This window comes from Notolepis coatsorum, assembly GCF_963971535.1.
Source record: "Notolepis coatsorum genome assembly, chromosome: 1".
In the NCBI taxonomy this organism is placed as follows: Eukaryota; Metazoa; Chordata; class Actinopteri; order Aulopiformes; family Paralepididae; genus Notolepis; species Notolepis coatsorum.
This window is the reverse complement of record NC_140165.1, coordinates 282,290,520-282,313,957: the sequence shown is the minus strand read 5'-3', so window position 1 is coordinate 282,313,957 and position 23,438 is coordinate 282,290,520.

Here is a 23,438-nt window from a genome sequence, read left to right as displayed (position 1 = left end):
TGAAGGAGCTGTTTAAACTGCTGCCGAAGGACTGAGAGGTATCTGTTACTTTATAGAACATTAAACAAGCTAAGTTACCTACTACTACCAGTTACTGTATGTTTCCTATTACTACCTGTTACTGTATGTTACCTACTACTGTATGGTTGTACAGGTGAAGCGGCTGCTGTCCTTCCATGGGGACCTCTCTCTCTTGCCGGATGCCGACCAGCTCATGCTGCAGCTGGTGAGGATGCCGGGGTGAGTCAACTATATCCATCTGGGAATACTATTAAAGTAACATGCCAACATTTTGGTAAATTAGCTTATCGTCTTCTCCAGATAGGCCATAAGGTGAAGCCTGAAAAGTGTCTAGAAAAGGATTTTCGTTCCCACATCTGGGAACTACATTCTGAATGCATTTTTCCATAGACGATACCATCATGGACATTGGGTTAAAAGTTCTCCGCAAGATATCCTGCCGGCTTTTGTCAGGGGCCATAAATGTATATGTATGGAAATAAAAAAAATGGTTGGGAAGACAATCTCTGAAATTGACATTTACACATGTACCTAAACATCGGAGTCAAATATTGGTTAGTATAATTGAATGTGAATTTATACCATATGCACCAAATTTGTTTGTGATTCCCAACCTGCAATATAAAATATGCTAACATTTTTAAAAGATTGAGGTTATACACATAAAACAGTTCAGTGGATAGTATGAGAAAAATAATAGACCCACACACTTGAGCAAGATAGTTAATCAATCAAAACACTACACCATCCCCTTCATTTGGAATAATGTAAAAAAAATTACAATATCAATAAGTTACTCATTAACATTTTTATTTTCTTTTAAAAACTAAATGGAATGCAGGTACAAAAATACAAACATCCCAACCCCAGTCCACACCCTCATCCACCACCATGCTTCCCAGGCAACACTGATGTTAATCATCCTCACCACTCATCTGAGTCATCATCCCCATGTAGCCATATCCTCAGTTTTCTTAGAAACATTTGCACAGTTTTGGCATTGACAAAGATCTGTACATAGCAGTTTTGCAGACACACAGGAACATCTTCCTGTCTCACATTTGCCTTGTTTGCAACCGCAGTGGACTACCGGCAACACACTATCAGGGGCCGGATTTGTAGTCATCCAGGTCACTGTTAACTCTCCATCCTCGAAGTGCCACCTGGGGCCAGTTTCTATAATTGCAGCCACCCGTAGGTGTCAACTGTCTCAGCACAGCATCAAATAGTGTATTTTTCATATTAGTGTAGCTAGCCTTCAGTCACATACTTTTCTTACCATTTTCTTGCAAATTATGCACAAGACTGAAAGTACAGGGCCGGCAAAAGCTGGTAGGCTTGTCCTGGATAGAAGTTTTTCTGAGGACTTTCACTTGTAAGCTCGGACCCTACATCCACATCTTGAGCTGCAGAACGCGCTGTGGGCCTAAAGCAAGTAGCGTGAACCAGCATCTCCAGGAACATTATTATAATAATGGATTGGATTTATATAGCGCTCTTCGTGACACCCCAGACACCCCAGAGCGCTTACAGAGTCCATTATTCGTTCATACACAGTCATACCGGTGGTGGTAAGCTACAATTGCAGCCAGAGCTGCCCTGAGGCAGACTTACGGAAGCGTGGCGAATAATCATCGCCTACGGCCCCTCCGACCACCACCAACAACCAATTATGGGGGGGGGACATGGGGGACATGTCCCCTGCATGGTTTCCAAAGGCAGTTATTGTCCCCCGCACTTTTTTACCATCCAAAACAATGTTACACGACTCTGACGACCTGAGCCATTGTCATGCAAAGACAAGTAGCCAGGTGAGGTCCCGGAAAGGGACGAGTCGCATTTTTGTGTGCACGCACCAAGTACCGACCTGGCCACCTGTATTTGCATAACAGCCCATGTCGTCGGGTGTGCTCGAATGCATAGCACCCCTCCCCTCAAAGTTTGGTGTGAAAGTTGGTCTGTGTGATTGCCATGAAATGCAACAGCATACCCAAAAAATCTACGCCCGCTTGCCTCAACGACTACCGCCCTGTAGCCCTCACCTCCATAGCCATGAAGTGCTTTGAGAAGCTAGTGAAGGGCTACATCTGTTCCTCCCTCCCCATCAACCTGGACCCTCTGCAATTTGCATATCGCCCCAACAGGTCCACGGAGGACGCCATAGCCCATGTGCTGCACACAGCAGCATCACACCTGGACAAGAGGCAGGGGAACTATGTGAGAATGCTGTTCATCGACTACAGCTCAGCATTCAATACCATAGTCCCCTCCAAACTCATAGCCAAGCTCCGGGACCTGGGCTTGAACTATGACCTCTGCCAGTGGGTCTTGGACTTCCTGACGGGCAGACCCCAGGTGGTAAGAGCCGGCAACTGCACCTCCTCATCCATCACGCTCAACATAGGGGCCCCCCAGGGCTGTGTTCTGAGCCCCCTCCTCTACTCCCTGTACACACATGACTGCGTAGCACAGCGGAACAACAACACCATCATCAAATTTGCTGATGACACAGTAGTGGTGGGCCTGATCTCTGCCAACGACGGAAGGGCCTACCTGGAAGAGGTAGAGAACCTGTCACAGTGGTGTCAGGAGAACTGCCTCTCCCTGAACGTCAGCAAAACAAAAGATGATTGTGGACTTCAGGAGGTCGGGGGTCAAGGACTACAGCCCCCTCAGCATCGACAGGGCACCGGTTGAGAGAGTGAACAGTTTCAAGTACCTCGGAGCCCACATATCCGAGGACTTGACATGGACCACACACATTGACAGTGTTGTGAAGAAGGCACGACAACGCCTCTACTTCCTCAGGCGCCTAAGGAAGTTCCAAGTCAGTCAGAAGATCCTTAGGAACTTCTACTCATGTACAATAGAGAGCATCCTGACCGGCAACATCACCTCCTGGTTTGGGAATAGCACTGCACAAGACCGTAGCAGACTACAAAGAGTGACACGTTCAGCCGAACGCACAATTGGAGGGGGGCTTCCCACCCTCCAGAACATTTACAACAAGCGGTGCAAGGGGAAGGCTAAGAGAATTATTAAGGACTCGAGCCACCCGAACAACTGCCTCTTTGAACTGCTGCGGTCAGGCAAGCAATACCGGAGTCTTAAGGCGAGCACAGAAAGACTCAGAAGAAGCTTCTATCCCCAGGCCATCAGGCTGCTAAACGAACAATAAACACTATGCAACAACCATCAAATGCACACAGCACACACACCCACACGCACACACTCACTCAAACAAACAACACACTGCAGCACCCACACTCCACACTTTAGATCACACAAACACACTTTACACTTTATATTTATTGATAAAGGATTTGCACTACAACTCGTACACCTACTGTGAATTGTACCTAAATTGCACCTCGTCCCATTTCTGCCTTGCACTATATAGTATTGTATATTAGTACACTGCACAGTATTGTATATTGTATGGTAACTACGTCTATTCTGCATCGAACATTGTACATATGTCTAAACTGAACACTGTGACCTCATTTTTTTACTTCTAATTTTACTATGTTGTTTTATTTCATACTTATCTTGTCTTGCACAGTCTCTGGAGCGTAACAGTAAGAAGCATTTTGTATAAAAGTATTCTGTACTTCTGTATGACAAATATTAAAGAAACTTGAAACTTGAAACATTGCTTGGCGTCTGTGAAATATCTGTCTGACCTCGTATTTAAAAGCCTCTAGGCTGTTTTATACATACAGTATGTTGTCTACTTGACCCTCTCTCACTCGCACACAACGCAGTACGCACGTTCCGAGACTCGCGTGGCATTATTACTTGTAATAAGTGAATTAAATTGTATAGAAACGACTCACCAAAATTGACTATTGCACAACTGATTAAAAAAATAATAATAATCTTCACCCCCTGCGACCTTAAAACTATACGTAGCACCGGCCGCAACAGCCACCCTCCCTCCTTGCCATACCTTGGCTTTTACTGGAATGATGCGACTGACCACGTCCCCAAATGTGTCCCCTCCACCATTGAAAACAAAATTACGCCCTTGCTTTCACTACCACACTACAGTCTGTAGTGTGATGGTAAAGACTTAACCTTCTGTAGTGTGGTAGTGAAAGGGTTAATGACATATTGTGTCATGTCCTCTGTGTGGTGTGATGTCCTGTCCTCTTGTGTGACGTCCTCAGCTACGAGGAGCGGCTCAAGACCATGATGCTGAGGGAGGAGTTCTTTTCTCTCATGGAGGAAATTAAGACGTAGTCCCATATGCGTCCATAGCGCTGGTCGAGGGCCACTAGAGCCGCGGAGTATGGGGTGCTTGAGTTGGAATATGCCAGCGCTATATTATGCGCTCTGGGCACCTTGAGATGCTTGAGGAGGATGGCATATTTGTACGACTCATCGGGGACGTCGGACATCATAGTCTCCAAGCACATCCGTAATTCCGTGTACTGTGCTCTGTCCTCGCGCGTAAAGTCTGGGAACGTCGGTGTGCCAAGGTACGATGCCATGGATGGCTGGCACATCGGTGAGCGTTGGGGAAGAGGCCTCCTGGGCGAGTTGTCGTGGGTTGGTACTTGGTGGGTACCAGGGGCCGGGTACCCAGGTGCTGTTCCTCGGTGCTGACTGTACGTCAAACTCACCCGTGAGTTGGGTCGGGGGTTTGTAGTGCCGTGGCTCGGGGCTGACGTCGGGGCTGTACTGGGCCTCCTGGTCCAGAGTACGTTGTTGCTGGTCGGGGCTGTACTGGGCCTCCTCTTCCTCTTCCTCTGCTAGGTCCTGGAGTCTTCTAGTCAGTCTCTCGGCGACGTAGGCCGGTTCTTCCCGTTTGCTGGGTCTCGTATGGACCGGTCGGGGAGGGGGTTCGGAGACGTGGACAGGATCCTCCTGTTGGCGGGGTCCCGGGTCGCTTGGTCGGGTAGGGGAATGTGCCCTAGACCCTTGTCGTGATGATCTCCGGGAGCGGTGTCGCCATGGCAATCAATTGTTCCATCATCTGCGCCTGCAGCCGGTCGCGCTCTGCCTCGCGCTGGGCATTGGCGGCGTCGCGCTGTGCATTGGCGCTGGCATGGGCGGTGTCGCGCTGTGCATTGGCGGCGGCGCACTGTGCATCGGCGCGGCTTCTTTCAATGTTCTCTTCAGTCTGAAGGCGTCTGGTCTCCAGTCTTATCATTTACATTTACATTTAGTCATTTAGCTGACGCTTTTATCCAAAGCGACTTATAAGTTCTGTACGACAAGACAGCAAGAAGGGTACAACTGTATCAGCTGAGTAACAATGTTCATCAAGTGTTGCGGTCGTCTTCACTCCTTTGTTGCGCCTGGAAGCGCTCTCGCTCGATTGCAGCGTGTTCGTGCTCGCTCGTCTGTTGAGCCTGGAGGCGTTCTCTTTCCATGGTAGAATGTTCGCGCTCACTTAGTTGTTGCGCTTGAAGTCGATCGCGTTCGGTGGAGGCTGCCAGGGTGGCGATGAATGCCTGCGCCAGCATCTTGTCCGCTTCGCTGGGGGAAGACACTGACGGAGGTGATCGGCTTCTGGCAGTGCTTGTTGGAGATCTGTTCTCTGGGCGCGCCTCGAGGTCCGTCTCCTGGGCGCGCTTCTCTTCTGGTAGTGGGTCGGGTTCTGTCCCTGGAGCGCTTTCTTTATCCTGGAGCTCTCCGGGGACCGTCCCGTTGACGTTGTCTGGGGGTATAGTCATGTCATGTCCCCCCTGGTCTCCCCCGTGGGCTTGGTCAGTTACGTTAGAACCCACTGGGTTCTCTACTGGCAGGGTCGCCTGGTCGGTAGGTTTTGACATGCTTTGACTATCCGCTTTATTTATTTTATCCGCATTTACCGTCTTTATAAAGCTAGGTATTAGACTGACAGCGTATGCCTCTAGATAGGGAGGTGGCTGACATCTGCGCTGCGGGCGTTCTAGCTCGGGAGAGCTGCTTGGGGAGTGTTCACCGCTGGCCATGGTTAATATCAATATTATATTAGATATTACACTGATACCCTCCGGCTCGAAGGACCAATTGTAACTGAGGGGTACAATTCCCTGACTGTATTGAGAGTATGGTATTATTAAACCACTACTTAGTTATGTACTTTAATTACTGGCCATACAGTACACGGTATATCTGGTGAACACCCACACAAGAATACGGCTTAACAAAGAGAGTTATATTTAGAAGTATTTATTATTAGAGCAGCAACAATAGGTTACAATATGGAGAATTATGAATTGCGCTTATATGGCGAAGAACACTTAAGTAGGTCAAGAGTGTAAGTCCATGAGCATAATAAGATGGGTATAACTTACGCCACCTGTAGCATAAGAATTACATAAGGCACACTCGTAGTCAGCTGGAGATACTAAGGGGGTTCCCTCCGGTTGTAAGCCAGCAGGGGAGAGGAATGTTCGGATGCAAAAGTCTGGGTCAACGAGGAATAAATAAGCTCCAGCTACGGGAGGCGGTACATATACTCCCCTCGATCGGCAGACAAAGCAGCAGCTATAATCCAAGTATGCGCGACAGCATGGATGAAAGCCAGCCAGCCTCTTCCTAGAGACGGGCTCGAGTGATGCTCCTCACGGGTAGATCCCACACAGCAGTGGGGTAGACGGTTCTCTGCTCCAGCAGCCACAGTACCGAAAGCAATATAATCCAGCCGGAAAAGGCTCTGCATTCGCCGGTGTAGATTCTCCGGTGCACTATACTTCACATTTAACTAGGTCGAACTTGACGTTATTTCACTAAGCTCTGACACTTTTACTATCCTATTCGCACGCGGTTCTAAGTGCTCTATTTAGACGCAAAGTTGCTCCCTTCACTTGGTCGTTGACTCGTGGTGAAGGCTTTAACGTTGGGATAAGACTAGACGTTACTTTGAACGAATGATGAACTGAATGAACTGAACTGCTGCTGTTTCCACCTGCGCCGTATTTATACGTAAGGTGAATAATCTAGTGCCAACCTCAGTTCTGTCTCGTATTACTGCGCAAACCTGGACATGTTGAGACAAGCCTTGGTGGTGGCTTTGAACTCGAACTTGGGGGTATGGCCGTTGGTGCCTAGGGGTCGCTGTCCAATAGGAGAACGAATATTATGGTCTGGTTTGTACCTAGGTAAAGGGATATTCCGTGTATATATACAAAGAATATACAAGGGATATCAAACGATATACAAATATTATACAAGGGATCTCAAGTAATAAATATATATATTCGGTTTAATCTGACCCTTTGTAACATCGTGATATGGCCAAAAAATATCGCAATATCATTTAGAGGCCATATCGCCCAGCCCTAGTATGATAGTGTCTGTGTTGTTTAGGGTGGGTATGATGGTGTCTGTGTTTAGGGTGGATATGCTGGTAATGCTGTATCCTTCAGGATGGTGTCTCTGCTGAAACTGGCTGACATTAAGGCCAACAGGCCTGGAATGAACCTCATGCACTGTGGCCAAGGAGAGTGGGAGGGGGTGATGAGGGGGGGAAGGCTACTGAAGAAGCTAACCTCAGTCCTGGGATCCAGCTCCCCACATCTTGCCCTTGTCTATTTTTTGCAGTTTGTTGTATGACTTGTGTCCATGCTCTGTATACAAATCACACAATCACTACTGTCATTACTAGACTAATGTGGTTACTAGGCTAGTCTGACATCATGTGGTTACTAGGCTAGTCTGACTGACATCATGTGGTTACTAGTCTGACTGACATCATGTAGTTACTAGGCTAGTCTGACTGACATCATATGGTTACTAGGCTAGTCTGACTGACATCATATGGTTACTAGGCTAGTCTAACTGACATCATGTGGTTACTAGGCTAGTCTGACTGACATCATATGGTTACTAGGCTAGTCTAACTGACATCATGTGGTTACTAGGCTAGTCTGACATCATGTGGTTACTAGGCTAGTCTGACTGACATCATATGGTTACTAGGCTAGTCTGACTGACATCATATGGTTACTAGGCTAGTCTAACTGACATCATGTGGTTACTAGGCTAGTCTGACATCATGTGGTTACTAGGCTAGTCTGACTGACGCGTGACTCATCTTTTTAAACGGCACAGTGGAATAACTTTCAGACTGAACCATGAAGTGAAATTAAACCTGAAAACCCTGATTCTGTCTTTGTCAGTCTCTTCTCCCTTCCTTGTCTTCATCCGTCTTCTTTCCTCCCTTGTCTTCATGTCTCTTCTTCCTCCCTTGTCTTCATCTGTCTTCTTCCTCATCTTCATCGATCTCTTCTCCCTCTTATTTTCCACTCACAGCAAGCTCAGGACATCGATGTTGAGCTTCTGACGTTTTCCAGCCAGCTTGGACACATTGGGTTGGCATCAAAGTGGGTCTAGTCACTACTGTCTCATCACTCCTGTGTCATCAGTCTCATCAGTCCTCTGTCTCATCACTCCTCTGTCTCGTCACTCCTCTGTCTCGTCACTCCTCTGTCATCACTCCTCTGTCATCACTCCTCCCATCACTCCTCTGTCCTCTGTCATCACTCCTCTCCTCTGTCATCACTCCTCTGTCTCGTCACTCCTCTTGTCTCATCAGTCCTGTCATCAGTCTGTCATCAGTCCTCTGTCTCCAGTCCTCTGTCTCATCAGTCCTCTGTCTCATCACTCCAGACTCCTGTCTCGGGAGTCTGGGATGACTATCTCTGTTCCCAGTAGCTGCTGTTCTAATTTCAGTTGTCAAATAAATTAAATCTAAAAGTTTGTCTTGTTTTGGAAATAAATGTGTTATTCTGACAGGGTTGAGAAAGAGATGAAGACTGACTTCCAGAGAGAAGTCCAGAAGATTGTTGAGGTGAGACAGCGTGTCAGAAGCCCGCCTGACCTGCAGCAACATATGGAGACGTTTCTCACGGTGAGGCATCTCCCAGTGACCAGTGTTCCCAGTTTATTTAGACTTTTTGATGAACTTTTACAGTAGTTTATTTACCAGCATTTTAGTTTCAGCCATGATGAAACATGCAGTGATGTACCTGAACTCGTTCATATTTTGGGGCGAACGTGAACTGAACGTACTGTATTTCCGCTAGATGAAAGAAACGCGTTCATTCTCTGCACTCGCATCACAGTATAACTTCGTTCAAAAGTGTGCCAGATTTGGGACGGGCGCACACACTGGCCCACACATTTGGGTCAGGACTCCCTGGAAGAAGAGATCTTGTATCTCAATGGGACATTCCTGGATAAATAAACACGCACCGAAAGGTTTCGGTTTGTGCGCGGAGAGACAGACTCGTTACGCGGGCCGCCCCCTGTTCTATTGTGGTTCTATAGAGGCCTGAGGCCAAGCTGGATGAACTGTTCTTTTATAGTTCCAGGCTGGATGAACTTCTTTTATAGTTCCAGGCTGGAAGAACTGTTCTAATATAGTTCCAGGCTGGAGGAACTGTTCTATTATAGTTCCAGACTGGAGGAACTGTTCTATTACAGTTCCAGATGGGATGAACTGTTGTGTTATGGTTCCAAGTTGGCTGAACTGTTCTATATTATGGTTCTGCAGAGGGCGGAGGCCAAGCTGGCTGAAATTGGGTCCTTTCTCCTGGAGCTGGACTCTCTGAGCCATGTCGTGGCAGAGTTCTTCTGTGAAGACCCAGCTGTCTTCAAACTAGAGTGCTGCTCCGTCTTCCACTCCTTCTGCAAGAAGTTTGATACGGCTGCTCAGGTGAGACTGAAGTCATATATTCTATCTAAAGCCAGATGTAGCCTTAATCAGAACAAACCGCAGCATGGAGAGAAGGCCATGGATTTCTCTAGTTACTAGGGCTGACCTTCAAAGCTTTTTTTGGCAATCGAAGCTTCGGGGCCGAGCTTCGATTTTAATTCGAAGCTTTGAATTTTTTTTAAATTTTCTTTATCATGTTGTGGTACTTGTACAGCACTTTGGTAAACTTTGTTGTTTTTAAATGTGCTCTATACTGTAAATAAAGTGGATTGGATTAATGAATTAAGTAGCCCCTTTCGTGACTGTGACACAGCCAACAAGGTTTCACTCGGCTGTGTGATTTAATTCAAGGTGGATCGCTGTTGTCATTTGAACAACTTCAGATTTCATGGGAACTACCAATCCCCCAAATCAAGAATGTTTAAGATGAATGAAGTAAGATTTTGATTATTTGAAATATGGCCTGTGTAGACTAAACTATGCACAGAATTATGTCAGTCTACAAGGTCCGGATTCTACATGGTCCGGCAATGTAGACCTTGTAGACTCTACTACAGACCAATTATCAGTGAATGTTCATGCATTTTTAAGAAGGGCTACTTCCACAAAAAAACAAAACTCACAAACATCTCAGTAGCACCTTATCTAAATGTTCTATTTCATATATGGAGATTCATATTTATTTATGTGTTGCATGCATTTCTACATTTTATTTCCTATTTTGTTTATTCATCCCAGTATCTTTCTTTCTTATGTGTGGAATTCTACAAGGCATGTAGGTGTGTTTGAGGATGATATCCTTCAAACAGGCAATAGTGGTGATATAATTTGGGCAGTGCTGAGCTGGGTTACTTTCCTCCAGTGTATTTGTCCCCCGGCCCCACCCAATGGCCCCATGCGCACGCACGCACACACACACGCACCACACAAATCGAAGTAAAAAAAATATTTTATGTTCGAAGCTTGTGCCATCGAACAAGTATTTAAGACAGCCCTACTAGTTACTATCGTACATCATTTAACTCTGAACATGTCCCGCTGCAGGAGAACCGAACGAGAGAGATGGCAGAGCTGAGGCAGAGGGAGAGTGTCCGTGTTTCAGTCAAGCGGGACTCACTCGAACCACACCCTGGTGTCTCACACCCTGACCCAAATGCCTCCAGCTTGGATTCGGCCCTCCACAGCTTCCTCTCCATCCATCCAGGTGGCCGAGCCCGATGCAGGAAGGGCATGCTGCCTCAAAATTGCAGGGTCCCCCGCTGTAGAGGAACCGGAGGTAGGCCCAGAGAGCAGGCAGGGGAGAAGACCAGAAGAGAAGAAACCTGCACTGAAGAATGAGGAGGAAGCGAGGAGACGCGTGCAGTGACTCGGAACGCACTGCGTCACCAGACCAGCGAAGACGGCCTCGGTGGTGATGTGTCGGATGTGCCTCACCAACCTGGAGAGGCTAGACATTTTTCTCCAGCTGGAACCGGTTACTTGGCCTTTTTGAACAGCAAGGGGAACCTGGGCTCCCCGTGGACCATCCTCAGCCCTTGTCCCTCACCCCGTGGGAACGGACCCTTGCGCAGCAGACTCGGTGTCCTCATAGACCTAACCCAGAACACCTGGTGGGTCCCAGACAGGACGTTGGGTCCACATCCACCCTCGACTTTGAAAAGCCATCCCAGGCGGCCGCCCAGAGGCAGAGGTCTCACTCTGTGGATGAAACCAGGGCAGGTCCGGCGTCTCGCTCCTGGCTGGGAAATCTGTTGCAAGGCAGCATAGCCAAACTGTCCAGGTCTTCCACAAGTCTGATGGCGGGAGTCCTTGACGGAAGGGGGAGCTAGGGCTTGTTCTGGAACTGGGGCGTGGGCAGTTTTTTTTATTTGTGTTTTTAGTTTGGTAAGTTTCTTTTATCTTTCTTTTTCCAGTGGGCAATGGCCACTGCTTATTTTATTGTATTTCATATTACAATATTGTATTGTACTGTGAAGCTATATGCATCCCCCACCCTGTACCCAGTCCCACCCATGCTGCTTTGACACCCGAATTTCCCCTAGGGGATCAATAAAGGATTATCTTATCTATTTGTGATATTATAGATGTAAACAGTTTATATTTGGGATGATGGAGATTATTGCTTCTCTCCAGGAGGGGAGATTTCCTTTTTTTCCTAGTACCCAATTAAATAGTGTAACTGAGGGGTTACAAAACCCTGACTGTATTAAAGATTGTTTAGATTAAACCACTACTAAATATTATTATTACTTGCCAGACAGTACAGTTAAATATGGCAGACACTCAATAGACGGCACGGTGACAAAGAGATAACGTTTACAGTATTTTATTAGCAATATCAAATGTACAACTGAGAATTAGTACGTTGCTCTTTTATGGCGAATGATAGTAGAATGTCAGAGTATCAAAGTCAGTGGGAATGAATAATTCCTAGGTTAATAATACTCGACCGGAACGCTGCATGGAGTGAGATGGCGATACAGGGCAAACGAGAGTATAGCTGGAGACTGGTGATTTCCCCCACGGAGTGGTAAGCTCCAGAGGAATTGAAGAATAGTCGGATACTCCTGCTGGTCACTGAAGAAAGGGGGTCTCATACGGATCCAATCCTTGTAATCCAAGTGCTCAATAGCAGGGTAATAGCTATTAATCCAATGCCCGACGGCAGTGATGTTAGCTAGCTAGCTTCGTCCTCTAAGATAGCCCGATGCAGATCTTCAAGTGTAGTTAAATCCAAACGACAATGGTATTAACGATGCTCTTCTCCACGTTACTACGTTTACACAATTCACTATAATACACCAACAATGGTTCTACAATATCAAGGTCGTATCTAAGGAGCTACTAGTTATCCGTAACGATACACCGCTGGTAGGTTCCACTGCTCACATGTCCAATCGTTCTGCTGTTAGGTTCACCTCGTGTTCTGACCTCGTGTTCTGATACTAATTACGTTAAGTCCACACACTTGCTAAGGTTCACACTAGTTACTGGGTTCACTTCGCACTTCACGTGTTTAGGTTTCACTTCACTTCGAACTGCTGCTGCTTGCGCCTTCCACAATATATACTCGGAGTGATTTCTAGGGCGCAACCGAATCTCTTGTCCGGAATCAATGCGCTGGCCAAGGGCATGTCTCAACTTGTCCGGACTCGTCTTTGAACTTGTCTGGTGGGCGCGACTGTTGGCGCCGTCAATGCCAAGGGCGTTGCCCAATGAGGAAAGCGAATAATGCTATGATTCAAACGGAGGCTTAAAGGTATATAGCTTATATATATAAATAATATACAAGTTATATAAAATAATAAATGTAGATTCTCAGTGTTAATCTGGCCCTTCAGAACAAATAGCGTTGGGGTCAGTTGTTGGGTAACAGTAATTTTAGCTTAGTGTGTTCTCCCCTTGTCTTCCCACCTTCCCTATCAGTGTAACAGTTTTAATCATTTTAATAAAGAACATTTAATAAAGGTAATGGGTTACGTTTTTTATATTTCTATTCATACTTACTTACTGCCCTTTATGCCTATTGGCAAGGATTTCCACTTGTGACCAATAGCGTATATCTGCAGTGCCGCAACCCCGTCTTGTACTGTGTTGTTTCCCGTAAAACCCGGAGTCAGTTTGTGCGGTTTAGTTTTACAAGCAGTGAGGACTCGACAGCATTTGCATTTCAGTGTTGCGGGTTAGGGTTAAAAATAAACAGCACAAACTGACTACTTCCGGATTTTACCGGAAACAACACACCCCGACGCACAGTCACACACGGTACAAGCCCTCACACACAAGCCGGGGGTTGCGGCACTGCAGATATACCCTACTACTCCTTGTGACTGTTTCAGGGTGAACTGTTGGAGGTACTTCAGAGGGGGCACTCTGTTCATGTCATACTAATTGCTGTGGGGCACTCTGGACTGCGGTCCATGTGTGAGAAGTGCTATATAGAATTTTTTTTAATATTTATTATATTGTAAAAATGTTATGAATGTTTAAAGTCTTGATGACATTGAAAATCAGGGTGACCTCAATTGTCCTTGAGAATAAATAAAGGCTTGAATTAATCAACTTTGTTAAAATAAGTAGTCTACATGTTAAAATAATAGCGCTACATTCCAACAGCCATCACTGATGGTGTCTGGTCAGTAACATTGGTCTCACAGGCCCTCTGCTCTGCAGTAAACACAAAATACATGTTCTGGTATCCAGTTCCCACTTTATCCAATCAGGAGAGAACTCCACACAATGATCTGACAAACAAATTAAATGAGCAAATATGAGCTTGAAACAAGTGAAATCTGCTAGAGCAGTAAGAAATTCTGGTTTGGCAAGCTTTCTTGAAATACAAATATCTAGGGTTCCCTCTCCTGATTGGATAAAGTGTGAAGGGATGGAACACTGCACTTCCACGGTATATTGAGGTCATGGGGGGGGGGGGGGGGGGGGGGATGAATGAATGTGGATGAGAGCCTTGTAGTTTTGTAGCTACGGCTGTGGTGGTGCTGGAGACATGATCCAATAGACTTTTTTATACGCCCGAGTCTCCTGAACACGGAGAGACCAATCCCAAGTCGATCAGCACTTACTCAGCCGAGCTATACTCACTTTTCCGCACCTACTCCCGAACTATGCATGCGCAGATTGCCCACGGAGTCTCTGGATTGTCCAGAGATCTAGGAGGACCAGACACTCTATATCAGTGATGGCTGTCAGAATGTAGAGCTACTTAACATCTGCAATTGGTTGCATTTTTCACTTTCCATCACAGACCTAAAATCTAGTTTTGCTTACATGCTTATATATTTCACATTAGACACGTTTGTAGAATAGTGTAGACACGTGAATGTGTCTGACTTGTTTCTGGGCTCTGCGCCTCTGCAGATATATGCTATTGTTTTCAATGGACCGTTTACTTTTGTGCCCGGCAAAGCATCGTGGGAGGACTAACACTAGCCCGGCGTCTGTCTGGTTGTCGGATATGTGAAGAGGAACTGTAATCACCCAACACGAGGAGCCACAGGTATGGGGTCTCTTCAGCGAGTGGACGTCTTGGCCAAGAAAAGAGCATCCTACTTTTGAAAACGTGAAATACCAATATTGCACCGGAGCAGAAGAAATAACGCTGTGTGCCGTAAGCTTATCAATACCAAGTATACGAAGAGGACGTTCGGCAGATGGACTGAAGATGGACTGAAGGGGATCATCCCTATGTTCCCCGCTTTGATTGATTAATAGATTGAAATTTTTATTTTATTAATTATTAATGTCCGCCTTGTTTCGAACGGTTAAGCTTAGGCCCTCTTTCAAACTGGTTAAGGTTAGAGTTTGGAATTAGGGCTGGTGGTCTAAAATTTTCAATCAATCAATCAATCAATCAATCAATCAAAGCGGGGAACATAGGACCCGGGGAACATAGACATGCTCCCGACTGAAGAAAGTGTTGCGTGTTAGAGCGTTCAGTCAGGGAGAGATTCTACTGGACATCCACCAGCGCAGCTAGCTGCCGTTAGCCAGGAGCTAGCCACACACACACACACACAGCGCAGCTAGCCGCCGTTAGCCAGGAGCTAGACACACACAGCGCAGCTAGCCGCTGTTAGCCAGGAGCTAGCCACACACAGCGCAGCTAGCCGCCGTTAGCCAGGAGGTAGCCACACACACACACAGCGCAGCTAGCTGCCGTTAGCGAGGAGCTAGCCGCCGTTAGCCAGGAGCTAGCCACACACAGCTAGCCGCCGTTAGCCAGGAGCTAGCCACACACACACACAGCGCAGCTAGCCGCCGTTAGCCAGGAGCTAGCCACACACACACACACAGCGCAGCTAGCCGCCGTTAGCTAGTAGTTCTTGGGAGGAGTGATACAGCAAAGATTGGCCTAAAACGAAGATACGACGGAATGGCTTAAACCTTCTCACGTGGCAGTTTCGGGCTTCTCAGCACAACCGTGCACCTGGGAAAAGGGTCGCTTGTTTTCCTTTATATCCCTTTCAGCAATTCAGTAGCTAATGCAACTCATCCCAGTCGGTGGTTAGCTCAGCCAGGGGGGATGGAGACTGCCAGCTACTGCTAGCTGACGTTACTTTCTCTGTCAGACTTGGGTGTGTTCCAGCTGCAACTTAAAGAGTAACACTTTCCTCCCACGTATAGAAGTATCTTCAATGGTGAGAAAAACAAATCAAATCTTTTATATTACATTGACTGTATATGCCCAGCCTCGGGGAGCGCTATTATTTAAGAATACGTTGACTGTATGCCCAAAATAAATAAAAAGTACGGGGTCTCTTCAGCGAGTGGACGTCTTGGCCAAGAAAAGAGCATCCTACTTTTAAAAACGTGAAATACCAATATTGCATCAGAGCAGAAGAAATAACGCTGCATGCCGTAAGCTTATCAATACCAAGTATACGAAGAGGACGTTCGGCAGATGGACTGAAGATGGACTGAAGAAAGTGTTGCGTGTTAGAACGTTCAGTCAGGGAGAGATTCTACTGGACATCCACCAGCGCAGCTAGCTGCCATTAGCCAGGAGCTAGCCACACACAACACAGCGCAGCTAGCCGCCGTTAGCCAGGAGCTAGCCACACAGACACAGCGCAGCTAGCTGCCGTTAGCCAGGAGCTAGCCGCCATTAGCCAGGAGCTAGCCACACACAGCTAGCCGCCGTTAGCCAGGAGTTAGCCACACACACACACAGCGCAGCTAGCCGCCGTTAGCCAGGAGCTAGCCACACACACACAGCACAGCTAGCCGCCGTTAGCTAGTAGTTCTTGGGAGGAGTGATACAGCAAAGATTGGACTAAAACGAAGATACGACGGAATGGCTTAAACCTTCTCACGTGGCAGTTTCGGGCTTCTCAGCACAACCGTGCACCGGGGAAAAGGGTTGCTTGTTTTCCTTTAACTTATATCCCTTTCAGCAATTCAGTAGCTAATGCAACTCATCCCAGTCGGTGTTTAGCTCAGCCAGGGGGGATGGAGACTGCCAGCTACTGCTAGCTGACGTTACTTTCTCTGTCAGACTTGGGTGTGTTCCAGCTGCAACTTAAAGAGTAACACTTTCCTCCCACGTATAGAAGTATCTTCAATGGTGAGAAAAACAAATCAAATCTTTTATATTACATTGACTGTATATGCCCAGCCTCGGGGAGCGCTATTATTTAAGAATACGTTGACTGTATGCCCAAAATAAATAAAAAGTACGGGGTCTCTTCAGCGAGTGGACGTCTTGGCCAAGAAAAGAGCATCCTACTTTTGAAAACGTGAAATACCAATATTGCATCGGAGCAGAAGAAATAACGCCGCATGCCGTAAGCTTATCAATACCAAGTATACGAAGAGAACATTCGGCAGATGGACTGAAGATGGACTGAAGAAAGTGTTGCGTGTTAGAACGTTCAGTCAGGGAGAGAGTCTACTGGACATCCACCAGCGCAGCTAGCTGCCGTTAGCCAGGAGCTAGCCACACACAACACAGCGCAGCTAGCCGCCGTTAGCCAGGAGCTAGCCACACACACACAGCGCAGCTAGCTGCCGTTAGCCAGGAGCTAGCCGCCGTTAGCCAGGAGCTAGCCACACACAGCTAGCCGCCGTTAGCCAGGAGTTAGCCACACACACACAGCGCAGCTAGCCGCCGTTAGCCAGGAGTTAGCCACACACAAACACAGCGCAGCTAGCCGCCGTTAGCCAGGAGCTAGGCACACACACACAGCACAGCTAGCCGCCGTTAGCTAGTAGTTCTTGGGAGGAGTGATACAGCAAAGATTGGACTAAAACGAAGATACGACGGAATGGCTTAAACCTTCTCACGTGGCAGTTTCGGGCTTCTCAGCACAACCGTGCACCGGGGAAAAGGGTCGCTTGTTTTCCTTTAACTTATATCCCTTTCAGCAATTCAGTAGCTAATGCAACTCATCCCAGTCGGTGTTTAGCTCAGCCAGGGGGGATGGAGACTGCCAGCTACTGCTAGCTGACGTTACTTTCTCTGTCAGACTTGGGTGTGTTCCAGCTGCAACTTAAAGAGTAACACTTTCCTCCCACGTAAAGTATCTTCAATGGTGAGTGAAAAACAAATCAAATTTTTTATATTACGTTGACTGTATATGCCCAGCCTCGGGCAGCGCTATTATTTAAGAATACGTTGACTGTATGCCCAAAATAAATAAAAAGTACGGGGTCTCTTCAGCGAGTGGACGTCTTGGCCAAGAAAAGAGCATCCTACTTTTGAAAACGTGAAATATTGCACGGGAGCAGAAGAAATAACGCTGCGTGCCGTAAGCTTATCAATACCAAGTATACGAAGAGGACGTTCGGCAGATGGACTGAAGATGGACTGAAGAAAGTGTTGCGTGTTAGAACGTTCAGTCAGGGAGAGATTCTACTGGACATCCACCAGCGCAGCTAGCTGCCGTTAGCCAGGAGCTAGCCACACACACAGCGCAGCTAGCCGCCGTTAGCCAGGAGCTAGCCACACACACAGTGCAGCTAGCTGCCGTTAGCCAGGAGCTAGCCGCCGTTAGCCAGGAGCTAGCCACACACAGCTAGCTGCCTTTAGCCAGGAGCTAGCCACACACACACACACACACAGCGCAGCTAGCCGCCGTTAGCCAGGAGTTAGCCACACACACACACACACAGCGCAGCTAGCCGCCGTTAGCCAGGAGCTAGCCACACACACACACACAGCGCAGCTAGCCGCCGTTAGCTAGTAGTTCTTGGGAGGAGTGATACAGCAAAGATTGGACTAAAACGAAGATACGACGGAATGGCTTAAACCTTCTCACGTGGCAGTTTCGGGCTTTAGCTCAGCCAGGGGGGATGGAGACTGCCAGCTACTGCTAGCTGACGTTACTTTCTATGTCAGACTTGGGTGTGTTCCAGCTGCAACTTAAAGAGTAACACTTTCCTCCCACGTATAGAAGTATCTTCAATGGTGAGTGAAAAACAAATAATTTTTTTTATATTACGTTGACTGTATATGCCCAGCCTCGGGCAGCGCTATTATTTAAGAATACGTTGACTGTATGCAAAAAATATATATATATTAATAAATTAATAAACATTTTTTTTCCCCTTTAAAAAGGGTGGCCTCGCATTTCTCCCAGACGGCACTGCATATGAGCACAGGGTATCCAGAGCTCTCAATGAACGTTGAATTTTCGAAAAACTACAGTACCTAGCGAATTGTAGCTTCCTGCAAGCAAATTACTTGTTTTGTTTTTTTATTTGATTTATTGACAAAAACATATAACAACATGTGTATTTGCCTTGTCAGGGATAGAACGAAAAGTCCAGGGCCCTGTTCCTCGTACCTGGCTAACTGAGTTAGCCGGATAATTTTCAGCATAGCTTGACTTAAGCCAGAACTTTCCGTTCCCGACGTCGGATTGTCTAAATCACCATGGTAACAGATCAGAAAGTTTGAACCTGCTCCAGAGCAGGGTTTAGTTCAGTTAGCTGGATAAACCATAGCCACACCCTCGCAAAGAAATCCCAGCTCGCTTCCTGAAATAATTCTCACAGTCTAGATCCCATTTATACCATTCTGAATTATGTTTTTGTGCTTCGTTCTTCTAGAGGGGGCTTTTGAAATGTAAAATAATATACCTAAAATGCTGATAATAAATCATATTCAGCCTATAGATTTACTTTGTCCTAAATAATGCATGTCATATTTATACGGATACAGCGCTCGGAGTCGCGATACACACTGCATGTGGTTATTTTAATAACGGCGCATTGCAAATGTGAATCCCACAGGATATTTTTAATTAATTAAACCTATCTGGCGTTTGGCTCTGATTAGTTTCATATTCTCTGCTGTGGATGTATTTGAAAACTCTTGACTTGACTTGACTTGACTTGCTTAACGGAGCGCCCGGATTGTGTTTCATTCAAGCATATGCGTGGAGTGTGGATTATGAATTACAAGGAATCTGAATATGTGGATTGTTGAATTGTATCACTGTCACTCACACGTTATTGTGATATTGTAACTGGGATTAAAATGTCTGATGAGATGCGCTGTTTGACGGATTTGAGAAATTGAATGAGCCGTTGACATTAATGCATTTGATAAAATGCATTTATCTGTTCAAACACTGTTATCTGATGATGAACATGTCACTGGTATAAACCAACGGTTAATCAATTCAATGCATGTATGGATGATGTCCGAAACAGATTAAAACCTGATTAATAGTTGTAACTGAGGGGTACAATTCCCTGACTGTATTGAGAGTATGGTATCATTAAACCACTACTTAGTTATGTACTTTAATTACTGGCCATACAGTACACGGTATATATGGTGAACACCCACACAATAATACGGCTTAACAAAGAAAGTCATATTTAGAAGTATTTATTAGCAGAGCAGCAATAGTAGGTTACAATATTGAGAATTATGAATTGCGCTTATATGGCGAAGAACACTTAAGTAGGTCAAGAGCGTAAGTCCATGAGCATATTACGATGGGTATAATTAATACCACCTGTAGCATAAGAATTATATAAGGCACACTCGTAGTCAGCTGGAGATACTAAGGGGGTTCCCTCCGGTTGTAAGCCAGCAGGGGAGAGGAATTGTCGGGAGCAAAGTCTGGATCAACGAGGAATAAAGAGACTCCAGATACAGGAGACGGTGCAATAATCCTTTGGTCCGTAGACAAAGCAACAGCTATACTCCGGTATGCATGGCAGCATGGATGAAAGCTAGCCAGCCTCTGTGGGTCCTAGAGGCGGGCTCGACGGTGCTCCTCACAGGGTAGATCCCACACAGCAGTGGGGTAGACGGTTCTCTGCTCCAGCAGCCACAGTACCAAAGCAATATAATCCAGCCGGAAAAGGCTCTGCATTCGTCGGTGTAGGTTCTCCGGCGTACATATCCACACGGTTCTCGTCTAGGACTCCTCGGATGGCGGCACGAGGTTAGGCCGCCCAGCCTGGATAAGTGCACTAGCTCGGTACGACGAACCGGTGGTAATGCTGGTCACTGTAGAACGGTAGCCGCACGATACACTATACATAATAGACTATTACTTTACAATAGAATAAGTCGAACTCGACGATATAGCGTTAAACTCTGACACTTTAGCTATCAATTCGCACGCGGTTCTCAAGGCTCTATTTAGGGGCAAAAAGGGCCCACTTCACAGCACGTTGTATCGTGGTGAAGGCTTCAACGTTTTGGGATAAGACTGAATGAATGAATGAATGAAAACTTTATTAACAGATTGCAGAATGGGTACAGTACAGTACAGCTCAATACATACAATTGTTAAGGGGATGCAGACCAGAGAAAGACTTTCGTCTTGTTTACATCAGGGTCCCCCATTTTCAATTCATCGTAACATATATGACATACATGACATACAGATAGACAGTACTGCTCCATCTATACATTTATGACATACCAGATTTGCAATTACAGTACTGTTTGTGATACAAAAAGAGTCCAGAAAGAAAAGAGTATATACATTAGGCGTGGAAACTGTACATTGGATTGGGTAGGTGGGGGTGGGGGGGGACTGTACATTGGAGGTGGTTGGGTGGGGGGGGGGGGGGTTGGTTAAGAGTGTGGGGGGGGGGGGGGGGGTTGGGTAGGAGTGGGGGGGGGGGTTGGGTAGGAGGGGTGGGTGGGGGACACTGTACAACTGTACAAACAACACTGTACATTGGATTATTGACAAGACCATACTTGGTAATTTACTGTACATTGGAGGGGGTTGTGTTCGGACATTTACAGGGGCCAGTTTCGGGTTGCAGTCTCCCTTAGGTGTTTTTTGAGAGTGTTTTTGAAAGTGGGTAGTGATTCACATTCCTTTACAGCTTTGGGTAGGGCGTTCCACATTGATGTGGCATAATTGCGAAACGTGTTTAGTCCCTTGTTTGAGCCGAATCTGGGTTTAACATGATTTGTGGAGCTCCCTCTGGTGTTGTGATCGTGGTATTCACTGACCTTTGGGAAGTATTTTGTCATGTACATGGGTACCTTGGTCGTGTAGTGTATCTTGTAGACCAGGCCCATTGCAAGTTGCTGTACTCTGTCGTCTACTCTAAGCCATCCTAGGTTGTCAAAGTGGGCAGGGGTGAGGTGGGTTCTAGGAGTAAGGTCAAGCAGTAGTCTGACCAGTTTGTTTTGAGATGTTTGTAATTTTGTTTTTAGCGCCTTTGAGGTGCTTTGGTACCATGAGGTGCAAGCATAGTCGTAGTACCCTTGAATGAGTGCTCCTGCTAGAGTCTTCAGGGTATTCTTGTTTACCAGTGAGGAGATCCGGTACAAGAATCGAGTTCGTTGGTTGACTTTTTTTATTACATTGGATGCCATTTTGTCACAGGAAAGATTTGCCTCTAGGATGGAACCCAGGTAGGGTTCTGCTGTATCCACCTGCGACGTATTTATACGTAAGGTGAATAATCTAGTGCCAACCTCAGTTCTGTCTCGTATTACTGCGCAAACCTGGACATGTTGAGACATGTCTTGGCGGTGGCTTTGAACTCGACATTGGGGGTATGGTCGTTGGCGCCTAGGGGTCGCTGTCCAATAGGAGAACGAATATTATGGTCTGACCTGTACCTAGGTAAAGGGATATTCCGTGTATATGTACAAAGAATATACAAGGGATATCAGACGATATACAAATATTATACGATATATCTCAAGTAATAAATATATATATTCGGTTTAATCTGACCCTTTGTAACAATAGTGAAACTGTATATAGCCTCCCTCCAAGCCTCTCTGACATGTTATTTCGGGTCGCGCCTTTAAACTTTGGGAACCATGTATTTATATATAAAGTACATGATACCTAAGCCGAGCGCATACAGTACAGATATCCTCATAAGCAGTGTTCGAATTATGAGGGGGCCAATGGGGGCTCAGCCCCCATAGCTATAGTCTGAGCCCCCATAGTCAAGACCCCCTATGGGGGTCTCTCAAAAAATATATATAATATTTTTATTTTTTTTATTTTTTTTACGAATTAGTATTATTTATGTTACCTAAATAAATTGTTAATAGACCATATTTTTCTTTTCAGTTTTTAAAAGAACCAAGTAATTAATGTTGTGGAATAGGCTGCATTTCACCTCCAAGCCGCTATGCGTCGCCCATGAGCGTCGCCCATAAGTTTAACGCTACTCCAACCTAGTGAAGAAGAAGCAGCAAGCAGCTGATGTAAACAGAAGGCTGCCGGTCCGTGTCCTGCAACTGAAAACATAAACACTAAACAGTACGCCACATGCCGCCAAAAAAAAAGGCTCAACCTGCCGCAAGGATGTACAAAGCTGGACAGCTTTGGTTTTATAAAAAGGCCAAAGACTGACGCTGTTAGTGTAGCAGCTAGCAGCTCTACTGTCACTGAAGTTGACACTGCTAGTGCTAGTACTACTAGTGTTAGCTCTGCTGCTCCTGCGCACAGTGCGCCTGTTATTGTTACCACGCCGGTTGCCACTGCCAGACCTGAGTCTCCACCACTAGACCTGGACTGCGCTGCTACTCAACCACCACAATGCTGGGGTCCAAGTCAGTGGAACTTTTGGAAAAATAAATATAGCTGGTTATTTGCCAAGGAGGGATGCATTGGCTGCCTTCCATGTAAAAACGCCAAGATATTGTTAAATAAATCATTTGGAGCCCATTTGGCAGAGCAGTGGATGAATGGGACTGTGACTAGCTCTCAGAGCAAGAAGTTGAGGAAGAAGATATAGTCGTCACTACTCGCTTTGGATAAAAGAGGTCAATGGTTTGAATCCCGGCTCTTCCAGTCTG